We start from the raw sequence: 19,540 nt of genomic DNA on the forward strand, positions 1-19,540 counted from the left end.
GCATTGGAGTAAGATATATGTGACGTAGTGGATATATTTCGTGAGGTAGTAGCTGATTCCGGTTCATCCATCTTCCCGCTGAGAATTTACGTACATTGGCACAGAGGATCTGAAGCCGGACTTGGCGACTTAATAAAATTAAACAGCAGCCTAGCCTAATTACTTGTTAGTAGCAAGAACCAGCAAAAAGTTGTTGTCAATAATCGATAAGTTGAATTGAAATCGATAAAATATTTTGCCTTTTAAACTTCTGATTTTAAGGTTATTAATAATGCAGTTTTGTACTCACAGAATTCTACGATTTTCAGTACACTGTCACATTTAACTTTGAACAGGATTTTGATTTTAATATTATTCACTATTTACACGTTCAGAACTGAAGAAATAATAGTTTAAATATTTAAATTTTTAAGAGAAACTTTGAAATGCGTCTAAACACTTTGACAGTTTTTTGACATTCATTAAAAAAATTACTGAATAAAATGTTTGCAATTATTATTTATAAAGATACACTGTTTTAAAATAAAGCTTGTTATATGTAATAAAACACCCGGTATTAGTAAATTCTTACATTGAGAGAATTCTCAAGTACTATTGGTCTACTGAGATCCGTAGTAACATACAAGGCGTTATATTAAAAACAAGGAAGTTTTAGTTAACTTCCGGAAATGCAAAACCCCAAATCATACGAACTCATTTTCGAACTTTAGTCAAGTTTTTCTAAAACGTATAACTATAACTCTCAATACTCTGTATAATAAACACACTTAATATAGATTATTTATATACTATGTGTATGTATAATGGCACTAGACAGAAGCGGAATCCATTTACTACATTCGCATTTTGCTTATACTACAAACGAAATCAATAATTCGTCAACATTTTTATCAAAACAAGCGGTTGAGGAAACTTTAGTTAAATAAATTGGAATATAAAAGAGATGATTAGAAGAAGAGAACTCGATAAGGACAAATGATTATTATTTATGTAAAACATTCAAAGAATATATTATGATTAAGATTTGCAAACGTCTTATTAAAGCAAGAACAGTTAGGTGAGACCATTCCAATTGTTTTCTGGTTATTTTACTTATTAAGGATTCTTCATCTAGTTGTTTTCTTATTTGATTATATCAGATTCGGTGATTCCTGGTGTTGTGTTATTTTCCTCAATACTTTCATTTCACTAGGATTTAGGGGAGACCGGAGGAATTCCGAGCACAGCATAAGTATTTCAACACGGCATAAGTATTTCAACATTTATTTCATAAGAACAGAGAGCATCTCGTATTTGGTAGCCGACCATATGTTTGTAATATAGCTGCATTGTTCATTTGTAGTGATGGTTTAGACAAGGTCGCTGATTCTTTGTTTTTCAAGAAGTTAATGTAATTTTCTAATAATCTTTAAAAAGTGGTAAGTGCTTTTGTTATTAATTTTTATTAAAACTATTCCATGATTATTTTGCTTCATATGCATAGATAATTTCCCTTACAAAAACAATGCATTGTATTTAGTCATTAATGAACAGTGATAAGTTAAGGTAGGTTACTGGCCAAGGGGTAATAACGCGCAGCTGTGTCGGGGTAATTTCTCGCTGCGAGGTATTACCCCGTGAAGTTTTGCTGATATAGTGTTTGTATTGCTTTTCAGATTCCAAAATGCCCCGTGCTTACGTTCGGAAATAAAAAATAAAACTTGGCAGAACACCAATTTTTAATGATAAATAGGAATCCACCATAGCCAACCATGTTAAAAAACTGGCGAATATGTTTTTTGGAATCACACAAGCAGAACTAAGGCGTTTAGCAAACCAATGATATAATAAAACACCCTTTCGACTCGATAAAGAAAATCGCTGGTGAAGATTGGTTAGATAGAACTCTTTTTAAAGCGTCATCCAGACATTGGTGTTAGAAAACCGAAAGGTACGTACCAGTCAAAACCGCATTTCTGCATTAAATAAAGATTAGGTTGAACGATTTTTTAACAATCTGCTCATAATTATGGAAAAGTTCAAATTTCCTGAGAGTCGGATTTTTAATTTAGATGAAACGAGCATTTCTGCGGTCCAGAAAACATCAAAAAGTTTGGCACCAAAAGCTCAAAAACCAGTAGGATCCGTAATATCTTGGGAAAGAGGGAAAATGTTACCATTATGAGCTGTAAATGCTTCAGGACAGTTTGTCCCTCATATGTTCATATCCATCGAATACGTATGAATCCACAATTAATGCGAGGAGGCCCAATTGGATCAATATACAAATGTTCAAAAGACGGTTGGATAAATCAAGTTATTTTTCGACTGGACAAAACACTTTTGTCAGCATATAAAGGCCTCAGAAGAAGATCTAGTGCTTCTCATATTGGATAACCATGGGAGTCACATTTCTTTGGAGATTTATACTTACTGCAGATCACACGGAATTGTTATTATGGTTTCACTTCCCCTTATACCTCATACAGGCTTCAACCTAAACCTTCTTGACCTAAATTTTTTTGACCTACTAAAGAATGCTTTAAACCGTGAGTGCGAGTTGTATCTGAACTCATACTCGTGAAAAATCACACATTTTTAACTTACTTCCATTTTTAATGGAGCATATCTGAGGGTTGTGAACAAATTGGATAGTTACCAACCTTGTGAACAGACTGGGTTCCGCTCCAGATACGGAACAAATGATCATCTACAAGTTATAAAAACGCTAATAGAAAAGTGTACAGAGTATAACAAGCCTATCTTTCTTATATTCGTAGATTATGAAAAGGCGTTTGATACTATAGATCATCATAAAATGCTTCGAGCATTGGCTGACTGCCGCATTGACTACCGATATATCGCCTTGATTAAAAGTATTTACGAAACTGGTACAGCTTGTGTCCGCCTTCATGAAGATACCAAGAAGTTTCGAATAGAACGTGGAATGAGACAGGGTGATACTATCTCCCCTAAATTGTTTACAGCTGTTCTTGAATATTTGTTCAAGCAAATGGAACGAGAGGATAACATGGGAATTAATATCTGAACCACCTAAGTTTTGCCGATGACATCGTTTTAATATCTGATAGAGTTGATAAAGCTACAAAAATGCTGCGCACGCTCTATAAAGTGTCAAAAACAATTGATCTGAAAATTAACACCTCAAAGACAAAATTGATGACCAACCTCGTAGTCAGCGGTAAAATTCTGATTGAGAGCCATAGCATCGACCAAGTAATAGCTTACAAATATCTAGGGCATAAGATTCGTTTAGGCCGAGATAATCAGACAAATGAAATACAAAGAAAGATAGGTCTCACATGGGCTGCCTTTGGTAGATTAAATAACATTTTTAAGTCTATTATCCCAGTTTGTTTAAAAAGAAAGGTTTTTAACCAGTGCGTTTTACCGGTTCTTAAATATGGTGCAGAAACACTGACTCTGACAAAAATAACAATAGATAAAATAAGAGTTACACAAAGCGCTATGGAAAGATCAATATTAGTTATTACCACCAGAGATAAAGTACCAAACCTAGAAATAAAAAGAAGAACAGGAGTCACAGATGCAGTTGAAAAAATAGCCATGGCTAAATGGGTTTGGGCCGGACATGTTGCCAGATTAACGGATGATAGATGGACCAGAAAGATTCTGGAATGGCTACCAAAGCAAGAGGCATATCGAAACAGAGGATGACCACCGACTAGATGGATGGATGATATCAAGCGCATCACCACAAACTGGATGCAAGAAGCTCAAGATACAAATAGGTGGAAAATTTTAAGGGAGATCTACGTTCAGCAGTGGACAAATATAGGCTAATTGAAGATGATGATATCTGAGGGTTGCCACGATGGACAAAGGAATATCTGGGTTCCGTGTTGCTGGAATATGGCCGATAGATCCTAATAAATTCTCTGAAGATAATTTCAGCTTCGTAGATCACACTGAAGTTTCAGATATACACATTGTAATGAACTTAAATGAAACCGACGATACCAACGATGACAGTGCTCTTTAGCAGTCGAACGTAAATTTTGAAGTTGAGCACAGACAGTAGGTACCTCAAACAGTAGGTACAGTCGAGATGTGACGAAACTCTGCAGAGAACTTAACCTAGAAATACCGAACCCCAACCGGGGACCATCGAGCTGAACCCCAGTTCCTGCCAAAATTGTAAAGAAACGTTCCAAATCACGTGCAAAACAACACTCAGAAATTCAAGCTTTAACACTTTCACGTCATTAAAACTCAATTAGAAATAAAACAAAAAAGAAAAAAGAAATTATAGGGACAGCTAAATTATACGATAACTTAAAAGATCATTAGTTCATTATTTCTTTGCTAGAGTATAGTACCAGGATATACTTTAAATGCTACTTGAGCTAGACATATCGGTCCATAGTTCTCCTAGTTGTTTCTGTCGCATTTCTTGTATCGATTGTATCGATAAATCGATAAATAAGATTATTTTACCAATCATTTGGTATTTGATTCTGCTTCAATGCTTCATTAGATATGATTCAGAACCAGTCTATGGCTTCCTCGCCCATCCATTTCATCATTTCTGCTTCTATTCCATTTTCCCTCCAGCTTTCCAATTTTTAATTATATTTGTTTGTTTTGATAACTTCTTTTTCTTTATTCTCCATGTTCTGGTGTAATACTCTTTTCAGATTTTTACCATTTTGTGTGGTTTATATTATATCTTGTTATTTCCATCTTTTATGTAGTATATTTCTGTTCTCTTTTAACCTCATAACGCTTTGATCTTGAAATAAATTTTTCAAAAATATATACTTTTACATGGAAACTATCTTTGTAACCAAATCGAAGACTCCAGCACTTTAATCTGAAAAGATCATTTTAACATCAAATAAAAACAAACTTCCCAATGCAAACAGTCAATTTCTGGCCTGGATAAAAAACACTTGTTTTCCAAAATTTTTTTGAAATATATCGGACTGAAAACCACAGTCGTTTGTCTCCTTCAGATCAAATTTAGTATCATAAAATTCTCGAGCCACTTCAAAAAAGGAAAGCAAATAACTTAACAGTGTATCTCGAACTGAGTTGTATTCAATCTCTTCAGGACTCCCGTAAACAAACATTTTCACTCACAACTTTTTCTTTGTCACCTATTAAATTAACTTTCGATACAAATTCACTGCTTTGACAACTTCTTGATTTCTTCAAAAATTCATTTTAAGATCGTTTCCTTTTTTCGTCCCTTATTTTGATCATTTCGCTTCTCAGTTCATAAAATAATTCGTAGCAATCCGCTTCTTCAATTTTCTACCCACCAGACTTTTTCCATCCTATCTAAATTGAAAAAAAAAATCTCTTCGTAATCATACCTTTCCCTGTCTTTCACAAAGTTTCCGTGTAAATTAGAAAGTTATAGAAACTTAACAGATGTACCTGCTAAGAAATTATGGGAAAAACTACGCTCTTTATTTTACAATCGGTTTCAAAAATTCCTAATATGTTCGCAAACATGTACTGTCTTATCTACCTACTGAAGCTTAGACAAAAATACGATTATTGACTCGATACCCTCCTAGAAACTTTTAAACCGCACAGATAAATTATTTATTATTTTCCCGCACACTATAACATTGTTATATTATAACTCCAAAGAATGAGTAATAAATTTCGCAAAAAGGAGGCGTGCTAAGGGTTTGCCTTATGAAATAAAAAAAAGAATAGACCAGCAAAATTGCCAAAATCAGTTAATTGTTCAGAGTGCGTTTACAAATGTGCCAGTTATTTCAGCGAAGATTACAGACAAAGACTATGTCGTAATTATTGGAAGTTAGAATATATAGACCAGAAAATTTTTCTTATTGCACATATTAAAATGGAGCCACCAAAGAGAGTCGTTGCAGTTTGTCGAAGTTTAAAAAAACCACGTGTATTTTCCAAAAAGTGTTACTTTTCTTTGAACGGTCAAGACATACAGGTATGTGAGAAATTTTTTTGTAAGACACTTTGTATATTCTAGGCTGTTATGCAGATATGGATAAAACAGGCAAGCATACACCGCCAAATAAAACAAGCAGTGAATCCCGAAAAATCGTGAAGGCTCATATTGAGTCTTTTTCAACCATGGGCCCACATTATATTCGCCAAAGTTCAAAGCGTAGATATTTGGACAAAAATTTAAGTATAAGAAAAATGTACCAACTTTATATAAATGTCTGTGGGCAGAAGAAACTGGTGTTAGCGAAATTACATATCGAAGAATATTTTCTAACGACTATAATTTAAGCTTTTTTGTTCCTAAAAAGATCAATGTTTAGTTTGTAATAAATATGATAGGGCTAATCCAACTGACAAATCCAATCGAAGACAATTACAGAGAACAGCACAAAAAAAAAGAAGTATGTAATCTTGAAAAACAAAATGATAAGAAAAGATTTAATGAACAACGGGATTTTGTTTCAATTACTTTCGATCTACAGATTCCAAGCGGATTGACTGGACAACTATATTATTCTCGAAAATTATGCGTCTACAGTTTGTGTGTATATGAAGCCGCATTACCAAATGCAGCTTACTGTTTTGCCTGGTCAGAAATTAACGGTAGACGAGGAAGTTCTGAAATAGCAAGCATTATACTCCACTACTTATCAAAATGTGTTCCAGAATATGTAAGTGAAATAAGTTTATTTTCTGATACCTGCGGAGGACAGAATCGTAATCAGCATATTGCAGCCTTACTATTATGGGATGTTCAAAACATAGACCATTTAAATATTATTGAACACAGATTTTTAGAGTCTGGACATTCCTATATGGAAGTTGACTCTATGCATAGTAGCATCGAAACCGCTAAAAAAACACAGATCTGTCTATGGGATGCCAAATTACTTGTCTGTTTTTCAATTTGCAAGAGGAACTAAAAATATCAAGGTTGATGATAAAAAAGTATGTAAGAACCATACAAATGTAAAGAATTTAAATACTACGACTTTTATGACTTAAAAAATGTGTCACACACTTTAATTAAAAACCGGACAAAAGACCAAAACGGCGAAAAAATAATGTGGTTGAAGATAAAAAGAATGAGATTCGTGAAAGGAGAGACAAACAGACTCTATTTTAATTATGACATGTCAACAAGCTTCAATTATTTCCTTACTGATACTGCACGGCAGTCAACAAGAAAAAAGCACGCCAAGTTATCAACTAATAGAAGCAATCTTGAAGAACTTAAGCGACTTTATAATGCACATTTGCCAATTAATATAGCAAAAAAGAGAGATTTGGTACAACAGCTATGTGATAAGGGAGTGATACCGGAGGAATACCACGGGTGGTATCGTAATTTGAAAACGGGAAATGATGTAACAGACATCTTGCCAGAGCCTGCTTTCAGTGACGAATCGAACTAGGAAGCCTCATAATAATATTCTTATTATTTTAATATATAATATTGTTATTATATTCGAAATAAATTTGTTTTTTCTATAAAACTGCCTATCATTCATATAAATAATAACTATAGCTACAAACAGCTGTTAATAAAATTTTCAGGGAAAACCAGTTAAATGTCATAAATATCGACTAATACCTTAAAACATTGCTATTACCTAGTAAAAGCCTCATATCTCGATCACAAAACTGGAAAATAATATACACGGTTTATTATATTTGTGTTAAATATGTTATTTGAAGAGTAACTGATTTATTTAGATTTACAGGTAAAACCAGGTAAATGATAGCATTTCCAATTTAAATTTAGGACTACTCAAGATAGGTGTCTCAACTTTTTCAACCTAAATCATTTCAGATATATGCATCTTTCAATAGAATACCTAATATCAAAAACAAGCTGACTGCTTAAGTCACAATAAAAAACTAAACTTTAAAAACGTTTTTTCTCGATTTCGGTATTCCGACATTTACCTGGTTTTCGCAGTATACCGACGATATGTTCATTTATTGGTTGTCCTTAAGTTATATACATAATTTCTAAATCTTTTGTCAATTATTAAAGAAATGCCTTATTGAGCCTGGTTTTATTTTGGGACTGAGCTATAGAAATGATCCTGGATACGCTTTTTGAGCTTCATCTTTAATTTGATTTTCTATTTCAGCTTGCTGAATTTTTCATTCGTTATGTTTTATTTGTTTTAATGTGTTAACAGTTTTAAATCTCCATCAATTGATTTAGTTTAAAAAATATATAGGTGTACATAAAAAGGCGCGGATACAAAGGGTCTACAAAATTATCATTTTCTGTAATTATTTTTAATTACACAGAATACTTGAGTTTAATTATTAATTGATGCAACAATATGTTTTCCACATTTTATAAACAATGAACAGTGTTTCACAATGCACACGCACAACGGCCGAGCCTATTCCATACAGTCTGATGACTATTGCACTTCTGTTCTGGTGTAGCGAAACTATCGGTATTCATATCCTACAATCATTCAATGCCTGCCTGTATTAGACAAATGCATTTGGATAATGGCTGAAGTAGCAAAATTTGTTAAGAAATTTGTTCAGCAAGACGTCAAACCTTATAAGAGAGAAAATTAAATATGTATGTCTCCAACACAAGAAAACTAAACTACAAACTTTGTGTGAAACGAAGTGGATTCTACTGCTAAGGATGATTGAATTATTGCCTAGGGATATTGGTCAAATCACAGAATATATACGAGGAATAATATGTAGAAAAGTCGTCAGAAGAGCTGCAGATCTGCGAAATTATACGACGGGTAAAACAGCTGCTTCTTTCACACCCTAACAGTAAAAATTTGTTTAAGGAACTGAACACCTACTCATGTTCCGCGTTTAGCTATTATTCCTTTGTTGGTATAGGTATTGTTAAGTGGCCTAAAACAGATATAAAAAACCTTCAGCGAAAAGTACGAACAAAGCTCCAAAAACATCATCCTCGTAATGCAGTTGAAAGAAAGACATTACCTCTGTATTTAGGAGGAAGATGACTAATGGATATAAGTGAGCAATTAATTGCAACAACAGACTGCTTTACGAAATTATTTTTAGGTACAGGCTGAAACATCTAGTTCACATCGTGCGCATAAACTATCTTTCTAAGGAGGAAAAAACGCGCATCTGGATGAGTAAACCTCTACATGGACGATATCTCAATGAAGTCAACCAAGACTACGTCGACAACACAGCGTCGAACAGAAGCTTGTGTTTCTCTGAAACAGAAGGTTCCTTACTCGCTATTCAGGATCAGGTTTTTTCAACCAAAAATTACCTAAAATATATCGTCAAAGACCGTCAAAGGCCCAAAACGACAAATGCCGATATGAATGTCAATCCCATGAAACATCCAACATCTTAGAGGGGACTGACAGGAATTTGCTGCAACTGAATATAAGAACAGCATAGCTCAGTAGAAAAGATCCTTCATCAAGAGATAACTGTCAAACGGGAACTTCTCGAAACCAACCATCTTCCATATTATCAATACGTTTCTTAGAGTATGCTTGAGAATGATAACTACAAACTATACTGGGACTGGGACCACAATGTGCTGACAGACCAAACAGTGGCACATAATACACCAGATGTCATATTAGTTAACAGCACTAATTGATGTGGCGATACCTAACAGCAATAATCTACATGTTAAATATAACGAAAATATCGCCAAGACAGAGATCTGGAAATTAAAATACGAAGACAATGGAGAATGGAAGGTACCCTTTACAATCCCTATTATACTCTACTACTGGAGTCATTCCAAATAATCTTCTTAAAAACATAAAAAATGAGTCTGGGTCTAAATGAATATCTCTATAAGATCATCCAGAAAGCTTTCGACATCCAGAGTTTCAATCCCATCAGAGCTCAATGCTTTTGAAACCGTAGGTAGGTATCGAGGATGAGTGAATTTTCTAAATCCTTCTTCTAAATCCGTGCTTGTACATATTGTAAATTTGATTTTCTATTTGCTGAATTTTCAGCTGATTTTCACCTTGCTGAATTTTTCTTCCGTTGTCTTTTATTCGTTTCAATGCTGTAACGGTTTTAAATCTCCATGAATTGAGTTAGTTTAAAAATATATAGATAAAAACATAAACATACCAGAAATCTAAACGCTAACATATTTTTTTTATTTAAAACATCAGTTTGTACGCCTTGGTCTCAATGAGATGTTTTCTACTTCTAGTTTTTATGTTCTCCAAGTGTATTTAAAGAAAACGACCTGATTTCCGACATATTGAGTCTATTTTTAGCGGCCCCGTTGACGTGCATTACGATTGTGTATCGCTTCTGTTTCAAAACAACACATAATTTCGTCTAGATCTGTCTCATCATCGGTTTTCAAATGTCATAATAGCCCATTCTGGAATTCGGGAATTATTACTCAGTATGGGTTAACAGATTAAAAATATCCGGGCATGTATCTATTTCGGGATTGAACATTTTTTAAAACGATGAGGTTTTTCACTCATTCAAATCAAGCTTAGTTTACTCGGTATATACGAAGGTAACATGAAAAGTTCTCAGTCTTAAAAATAAATTAAACATAGCTACCAAAGTTAGAAAAAATTTAGAGATTTTTATCACACTCCGAGCAGATCATTTATGGAGTGCAGGACTCAAAGGAGACAGGGAGAAGTGGAATTGACAGTCGAGATGGTCAGTTTCTTTATACCCAAAATAATTGTCGTCAGAATCGTGTTTATAAATAAAACCTCGACAAGAGTGGTCTACTTACAAATCAAAAGCTCAGGTTATATCCAAAAGATCACAAGTACAAAGTAATCTAATCAAATGATGAAAAGGTTGCTGGTGTGAGCACACATGTCTTCTACTCACAATCCATAATAGGTTTTATTAAAGTTAAAAAAAGAGAATGGGCTACCGGTTTCGCTGTTTACAAACTTACCAGCTTCACTCTGATGTTAACTATATGAGTCATTTTTAATAAAGTAATGTAAGATAAATGAATTAAAATACTTACATTAATACAATTCCACATAATCTGTACATCCAATGTAACGTGATAATGTTATCGTTGTTATAGAGTTATCAATATCATGTTACTTTGGATGTATAGATTAGAATTGTACTGATATGTAAGTATTTTCATTCATTTATGACATTAATAAACAGTAAAGTAGTAGAAATTGGGATAAAGTATGTAGCAAGCCAGCAAGCAGAACAAAAATGAGATAAAATATAAGTGGTTTAGTGCACCATCTTTAATGGTGTTCGTTAAGTCCTTGGAAGTTTTTTAATTTTATTTATGACCTGCTGGGCCAAATTCAAACACAATGCTGAATATTTTCTAGTGGTGAAAAAGGAAATATACCTGTCATTATTATTATTCCATCCATATGTACTTAGTGCAGTGAAACTTTGTTTTTTTTTTAGATGGGATACACTCTTTTTGTATTTCAGAATAACCTTTCGTTTTTTATGTACAACCCAAAATTTTGTATATTCAGTACTCTAGTAATCAAATAATAATTACTATACCTTTTGTGTGGCTATATTAAGGTATATTTCACTAGAATATAAGTTGTCATACATAACATACATATCATGATATGCTAATAACTGATGTAATGTCGACATTTTTTTTATTTTCACTATTTAATTTGAATATCATTTAATTTAAAATGAAATTCACACTTCTACTTTACCCAGATAAACGCATTCCATATAATTCTAAAAATATTTGTTTAAAACCTGATTTGTTTTACTTAATTTTCATTTTTGATTTTGCTAATTCAATTTCATATCTCAGTGAAGGGTCTTTCAGTATATATTTCTTGATTACCACGATAATAAATGTCCAAACACAGTGCTATGGTGTATTAATATTTCTAAGACCATTTAAACTTGGCAACACCGTAATCAAGTCTGGACTTTTCCAAAGTTTTTCATAATTCGTCTTGCGTTAAGTGAAAGTCAGAAGACAAGTTTGGGATGTACTTGGCTGGATCTTGGGTGTTATTCTGATCCTGCGATATTAGATAAGTGGTTCCCTGAGTAAGAAATGCTGGTGTTTCCTGCAGATTAGAAATAACATTATTATTAATTAATATTGTTAAAAGCTCATGAGCTCCAAAATTTCTTTAGCCAGAAGTTTTGGACTCCGTCTGGTCCAGGAGATTTCCAGTTATGAAGGCTCTTTGACAATGTTCGAGATTTCTTCAATGGTGAAAGGTCCATAAGGAATATTAAGGCGCTTACAGATATGCGAGCCAAACGGTATACGTACCGTTTGGACAGATCGTACCGTACGGACAGATCCTTGAAAATATATCTACATCGTACTGATCGCATACTTATCTCGATCCATGGAAAGCCATAAAACCATTTTATTTATAATTTGGGTACTGATTTACGTTTCTGTTTTTGCTTGTTTAACAAAAATAAAAAGATGTACAATAATCAGTTTACTGTTTTCTCACGTCTCTCTGGGAAGGAATACGTGATTTACACAATGTCGATTTGTTGAGTCAATAAAAATGTTCGCTGCGTCTAGTAGCGCCGTCCAAACTGAAAGGCGAGCTTCTTTTGAAGTCGTGGAATAAACCGCAACAATTTGGGTCGCGATGAGTCACGATGAAACAGTACGCAAGCGGTTTTTTCTGCCGTACACCATACCGCATACCGTTTGGCTCGTATATGTGTACCAAGCTTTACTGTAGTGTTGACAGTTGTTCATCGTTTCTTCAATACATCCAGCATTGTTGTTATAAGTAGCTGGTGTTGAAAGTTTCCCCAATACTTGATCAATTTCTTCTTGGCTCGGGTAGGATTTATTTTCATTTTCTAAAGTGTAATTCAGTTTGAATTGTAATAAAGTTTGAAACCGGAAATGCTTTGTCGCATTTCCGGTTGTTACTAACATAGTATCTACTTAGTCGTTTTTCTCAGGGTACAATTATGTTTTCGGTCCTTCCGATATTAGTACCCCGTCGTGTTCTGATCTTAATGTCCATAACATTAGCAACTGATGTTGCTGCACACTAAATCAGCATATGCAAACATTATAATGCATGGGGTTCCACGATATAATTGGGTAGGACTTCAGTGTTCACAATTTGTAACAGCGCACCCAGTTTCTTACAAGAGTTTATTTTTGATAGTGGTGATCTGCTAAGTGGGTTTGTCCAATTAAACTCTTGTACGGCACGTACCATTTCCCATTTCACTTGCTGGTTGCACTATCGCGCAGCTCGTTGTTGTCCTGCTGTGTATTAACAGGTTAAGTTTCTTGTATGAAAAGCTAAGGAATCTGCTCATTAGGGACTTTATCTATAACTAGCTCTTGGTTATGAATCTCCCACTCGACTTCGCTTCAGGTGGTATCGTGTCTAGTTTCTGGGATAAGATTTCTGTATTCTTATTTCGGAGGATTTCGGGGTTTTTGTATTATTATTACATATTATAATTATTTCTGGATATTTCTCCAAAATAGATGAAAAATAGTTCATCCAAGAGATGCAGTGGGGAGCCTATTTGGTGTCAATTGACAGATTTTAAAAAATATTGAACACGTGTTTTTCAGTTTTTTGATCCGATGTAAATTTCGCTAAATATTCGACCGTCCCTATTCTTTTGGCACACTCTATATATATGGTTTCTGTATTATTTATTTCTCCAAAATAGACGAAAAATAGTTCACACAAAACTTCTCACTCCACACTAAAATCGTGATAAAACAAAATAAAACAAGAAACGGTTTAATAAATTATATAAAGGTGTCGGACTTTAAGGTATTTTAAAAAGAAGGGGATAAAAAATGCTAAGTGAATTCGTTCAATCTGATAAAGACAAGAATTTGGGTGGTAAGAAATTAATCGTTGTGGAAAATATTTTGTTTAACGGCTCGGCTGAGATGATTGAATACGAGGGTAGGACTGGAAATTTGAAGTAATAAATGAGGCGTTGAAACGAAAATCTTTTAAAAGGAATCCTTATCGACACGTTTACTTACCTATTGCAATCTCTCCAACTGACTAATTCATCTCGTATTAAGAAGAATAATATTTTACATTCTAAAGGTGATGACATCAAAAAAATAACCGGAACAAATTGGAAGTCTGTTGCTCAAGATAGAGCGCGATGGAAGGGGTTAGGAGAGGCCTATGTCCAAAAATACCCTTTCAGTCACTGTGTCGTCAATTGTCGACACAGGTATTTTAACTTTGTTTAAGTAAATATTACAGGATGTTATGGTATAGCAACAGTGTAGTTATCTCACAACATCCAATCTTAATTAGATTTACGATCCGTAATACAATGTGTTAAATTCCAGTTGAACTAAAGCAGTTTCTCTGTTTACATTCACAACGGTTTATGAAAGCTAATGACGCTACTCAAATTATTATATTTTTTGAGATAAGTAAGTACACTTCAAAATTTCCATAATATGTCAACGACTTTAGTAATAATCATTTTCACGGTTATTTTTAGATCTAAAAATTAGTCAAATAAAGAGATTTCCTCTTTCCGACCATCTAAAGAAACTTTAGATTTAGTTCATTTTAAGGCATATATTGCAGAAGCTTTGATTTTAAGTCGCATAGGAGCTAGAAAAAGAGGGCGCCCGTCAAATGAAACTAAATCAGAACCGTTGAACAAGAAAAAGAACCGGGGAAACCGGCGTATTGATGATGTAAGATTTGACACGATAGCACATTTTCCACTGCATGAAGAAACGAAATCTTCAACACGATGTAAACTCCCAGAATGTAAAGGCAGTTCCCGTATTTTTAGTCAAAAATGTAAAGTACATCTATGTTTGACAAAAAATAAAAATGGTTTTTTACAATTTCTTAAACCGTAATTTTGTTTAATGTATTATAATCATTAAATCATGTTTTTTTTAATAATGACTGTATTTTTATCCTACCGTTTAGCTGTAAAAGTATATGTAATACTTCATTAGTTTGTAACCAGTTAGTCACAACGTCGTCAATTGGCGACATCAAAAACGGGTCCTATGTTAATAAAAAAATGCTAATATTCCTACAAAATGACATTAACAATACCATAACTGGATAGGAATTATTAACAAAATATTTTTCATTACGCTAAAAAAAAGCGTGACCGAAAGGGTTAAAAGGAATCCTTATCGACGTTTACTTACCTATTGCAATATGACCAACTGACTAATTCATCTCGTATTAAAATGAATAATATTTTACATTCTAAAAGGAGTTAGGAGAGGCCTATGTCCAAAAATAGACGATAGAAGGCTAAGAAGGTTGTAAAGTAAAAGGGGTTTTTCTTGAAAGCTAGGCTTTGCACTGGTGTAATAAAATTGTTATGTTGGTACACATATGAACGCGTGTGCAGTTTTATTTCAATCTGTCAATTTATTCCGTACTTGATCTCTTCCTTCTTTGTCCAGGTCTCCATAGCTGGACAATATAATTCCTAGGTATTTTATTTCTATTACTTGTTTAATACTGATGCCATCGATTTATATTTTATATCTGATTGGTTCTTTGCTGATTAATATTGTTTTAGTATTCTGAGTTGAGATTTTCATATTAAATTCTTTTGCTCTCATGTTAAATCTGTGGACTAGTCTTTGCAGAATACAGACTATCTTTATCATGTGCTATCAATACAGCGTTGTTTGCGCAACAGGGCATTTTTACATTGTTTCCCATTCTGTATGCTCCTCCTTTGTTGACATGATTTCATCCATGAGTAAATTAAAGAGCATAGGGCTTAACGAGTCCCTCCTATCTTATTCCGTTACTTATGTTGATAGCTTCTGTAAGTTATCAATGTATTCTGACTTCCTCTTCTTCTTATAGTGCCGTGCACCTATAGTGCGTTGGCGAATTATCTTAATGCCAGACGTCTGTCTTTTGCGGCATGCAAAAGATCGCCAGTGTTATTTATGCCTGTCCAGTTCTTTATGTTCCGTAGCCACGACATTTGTTTGCGACCTACTCCTCTCTTGCCTTCAATTTTTCCTGGATGATTAGTTGAGGGATTGCGTATTTTTTTCCTCTCAGAATATGGCCGAGGTATCCAATTTTTCGTACCTTCATCAAATTGAGTAGTTCTCTATCAATATTTGCCTTTCTTAAGACTTCCTCGTTCCTCACCCTATCTGTCCATGGTATGCGGAACATTCTTCGCAACGTCTACATTTCGAAGGCCTCCAACTTATTAATGGAAAGTACTCTTAACGTCCATGTTTCCATGCCGTATAACAATATGGACCACACATAGGTTTTAACCATCCTGTAGCGGAGATTGAAGGAAAGATTACGGTTATATAGTACCGGTTTAAATTTGATAAAAGCTTGTCTTACTTGTTCGGTACGGCATTTTATTTTTTGTTGAGGATCCCATTGGTCATTTATCATCATTCCCAAGTATTTAAATGTTTTCACTTGATCGATTGGAGCATTATCTACTTGCAGTTGTATTCTTAAAAGTACGTTTTTTCTGATTGCCATGCATTTAGTTTTTCCAGCATTTATCTTCAAGCCATATATTTTTACTACGGTGTTTATTTTATTTAACATCAACTGCATATCATACTCATGACTTCCATTTTCTTGTTTTGGAAGATGTTTTAATGATATCCAGGGGAACTACAGAAGATGGATTACATGTTTGAGTCTTACTCTGTCAAATGCTTTCTTCAAGGCAAACAGACACTCTAGTGATTTTTCAGGAATTTGCTTTATGACGAATATTGCATCCATACACGATCTTCCAGTACGAAAACCCTGTTGTTGATCTGCTAAGCTTCTCTGATTCATTCTTCTATATCTGATATTTTATCAGAGGAGAGACTCATAATACTGGTGAACATAATGCACATGTGAGTCAATTAATTCAAGAGGCGATATCAATAATTAGTGAGACTATAAACCAACTACAGAAGTTGCTTGTGCTAGACATCGAAGTAGAAATGTAATGGTTAAAAAAAAAGTCCTGATACTATTTGAAGGAATATGGTCATCATTTGGGATACTGTCATTTGAATTACTTCAAAAAATAAAGAAAGGTAAAGGTAAAGCAGTTCTACCAGATAATATCCATGGAGGACTGTGGGCGGACAGATTTAAGAGAAAAGGGAATAAGTTGGCTGACAGGTTTATTTAATATAATTATGGAAGTGGGACAAATGTCAGACGAGTAAAGAAGCCGTATATTAGTACATGTTGACAAAAACAAGGGAGATATATACAACACTGTACAAACTACAGTACTTCTTTAGCTATTTGGATATATATTTAAAGATCATCGAGCGAGAAAATCTGTACATTATTCTTCTACGCGTTGTTTGAATATATTAGCGATATTATTGTATATTCTACTCTTTGTGTCTTGTGTATGATCTATCTTACGTTTTTTAGATTTTTGGAAAAGATAAAAACAAACTTCTTGCCTTGTTTATAAACTTGAAAGTAATGTAGCATTGAAGTAAGTTTTCACATAATTATTTTTTGTATTAATGAGTTCATTAGTAGTTCAATTTTCACCGATTTTCTTTTAGATTTGAATCTGCTTTATATATTTTTTTAATTTTAAGATGAAAAACAAATGTTTCCTAATAAATATTGCATTTAAAGTTTTGATATACGAATTTGAGTAGAATAAAATTTACTGTAGCAGTGTAGTAAATAGATAGGACTTCTAGGAATCTGAAATTTATATTACCTACCCTTTTAATAAATAATTACCAAATTTACTTTACATTATAGTTCCTAGTTTCTGAATTGGATGAATTAGTTTTAAATTTATCACGAAGAAAAAAATTGTATGTATTTTCTACTTTTTTGACAACTGCTTCCGATATGGAAGTTGAACCGTCAAATAAAACATTTATTTTAAATTTGTCATGTATCAAAATATATTTGAACGAAAATACAGATTGCGGTACTTTTAACATGTATGTTACTTGCTATACTTACGCCAAATTCCAGAAAGTTAACGACACGGAATAAAGAACACTGAAACACTAAACTGAATACCACAACACTTTATTATCCGTCCTACACTTCTTAAGAAAACTTTCTGTCGAATATCTCCACTACAATAATTAGTCCACGAGAGACGAGATAAGAAAATTCAATTTCAAATTTGTACTATACAAAACATCTCTTATACAACCTCGCCTTCAACTGCCAAGTAAAACTAGTTGTGTTGTGATGAACCCTCTTCTATATTTAGCGCAGTGTTGCCATTGTGCGCTTATAGAAATTCTCGGAGATAAAAAATATAAGCACTTGGATTTGCATGGAGCTTTGAGGGATGTATCAGTCGCGCGGATCTCCCACCGAGTAATTAATTCGTTAGATTCTGAGATTGTGCGCAGTTGGGAATATATTTGTTAAACAAAACAGTAGATTCCATATAGGGTACTATTTTATAATTATGGATTATGGTATTTCTTAATATTTGTTAGATCAAGTATGTAGTATGTAAATCAGATATGGGCACAGTGCAAAAGTTCACATAAGGAACTTATTGTTGGTAAGTTAAAGTTGGTATTTATTCATTATATTATGGATTTCGATAAGATTGCGCAAAAATTTATTTATTTCTAGTTAAATTATTATATAAATAATATACACAATTAAAATTTACCGCGGTCAATTGAGTACTAAGTAATATGGAATAAAATACGTTGTGACCTTGTGGATATTATTAATGATATTTCTTTTTGTGTATGATTGCGGCTTGTATAGCGTGCATAGACTATAGTATCTCCATATTTTTGTAGTCTAAACCCAATTAAGGGTTTCACATGGGACACCGGGACGTGGGACAGGTTCTTGTCACTTCTTCCTCTGTCGCGTCCCGTACCGCAGCTATTTTCGCTATCACGTCCCGTGTCCCGCAAAACTAACTTAAATTATTTTTTTCTAAATAAGCAAATATATTTTTATAATAATGGGAGGTATAAAGAAAAATTTAATATTTATATTTTTTCTAAGCATACTTTGTTTTTACAAATTGCCTTAACAATTAAACATGCAAATTATTTTATTGGACCAATTTAATAATTACTTCAGTTTTTTACAAAGGGCACATTTTCCTGTACATCGTATTGTGTTAAAATTTCTATTTATTTCGATTTTCTCCCGTTTGAATTGTTTCAGGCGCGAAAATTCGCACAAAAATTGAATTAAAAGATTTCAATGTTTTATCGACGTATATTTCTGAAAATTTAGACCAGGAGGGAGGTAAAAGATGCTCCACCTTCTAATTATTATTATTTTTACTTTTGGTTAGACTTAAATTATTGATAAAATGTTTATTAATTTTATTTTTTTTTATTTCCTATTAATTTACAATTTGTCTAGACATCAATATTTAATTTAGTATGACTGGTAAACCAATGTATTTTTGACAGCAAACGTCTAATCGCTAATTAGACTTTTTAAAATAAAAGAAGTAACACCTCTATTAACACACAATTCAGACTGTTTATTATAATCTTATTCCTTTTCCAAAACGCGTTTTGTGTGGATGATATAAACCGTAGTTTTTAATTAGAATTAAATTTAACCATGCTGATCTTTTAGCATTGCATAAATCACCAAATCAACTAGATACC

The 19,540-nt window shown here is 33.3% G+C and overlaps 1 protein-coding gene across 1 annotated transcript in view; it reads right to left on the reverse strand.

Annotated features, from left to right (window-relative positions):
* so (SIX homeobox 1 protein sine oculis) overlaps positions 1-18,122 on the reverse strand; it is a 99,725-nt gene extending 81,603 nt beyond the window's left edge. Inside the window, exon 1 of the mRNA XM_072538783.1 lies at positions 17,892-18,122. The gene's annotated coding sequence lies outside the window, so the exon portion shown is untranslated. The remainder of the gene's footprint in view (positions 1-17,891) is intronic.
* Between the last annotated feature and the right edge of the window lie 1,418 nt (positions 18,123-19,540).

This window comes from Diabrotica undecimpunctata, chromosome 7, assembly GCF_040954645.1.
Source record: "Diabrotica undecimpunctata isolate CICGRU chromosome 7, icDiaUnde3, whole genome shotgun sequence".
Lineage (NCBI taxonomy): Eukaryota > Metazoa > Arthropoda > Insecta > Coleoptera > Chrysomelidae > Diabrotica > Diabrotica undecimpunctata.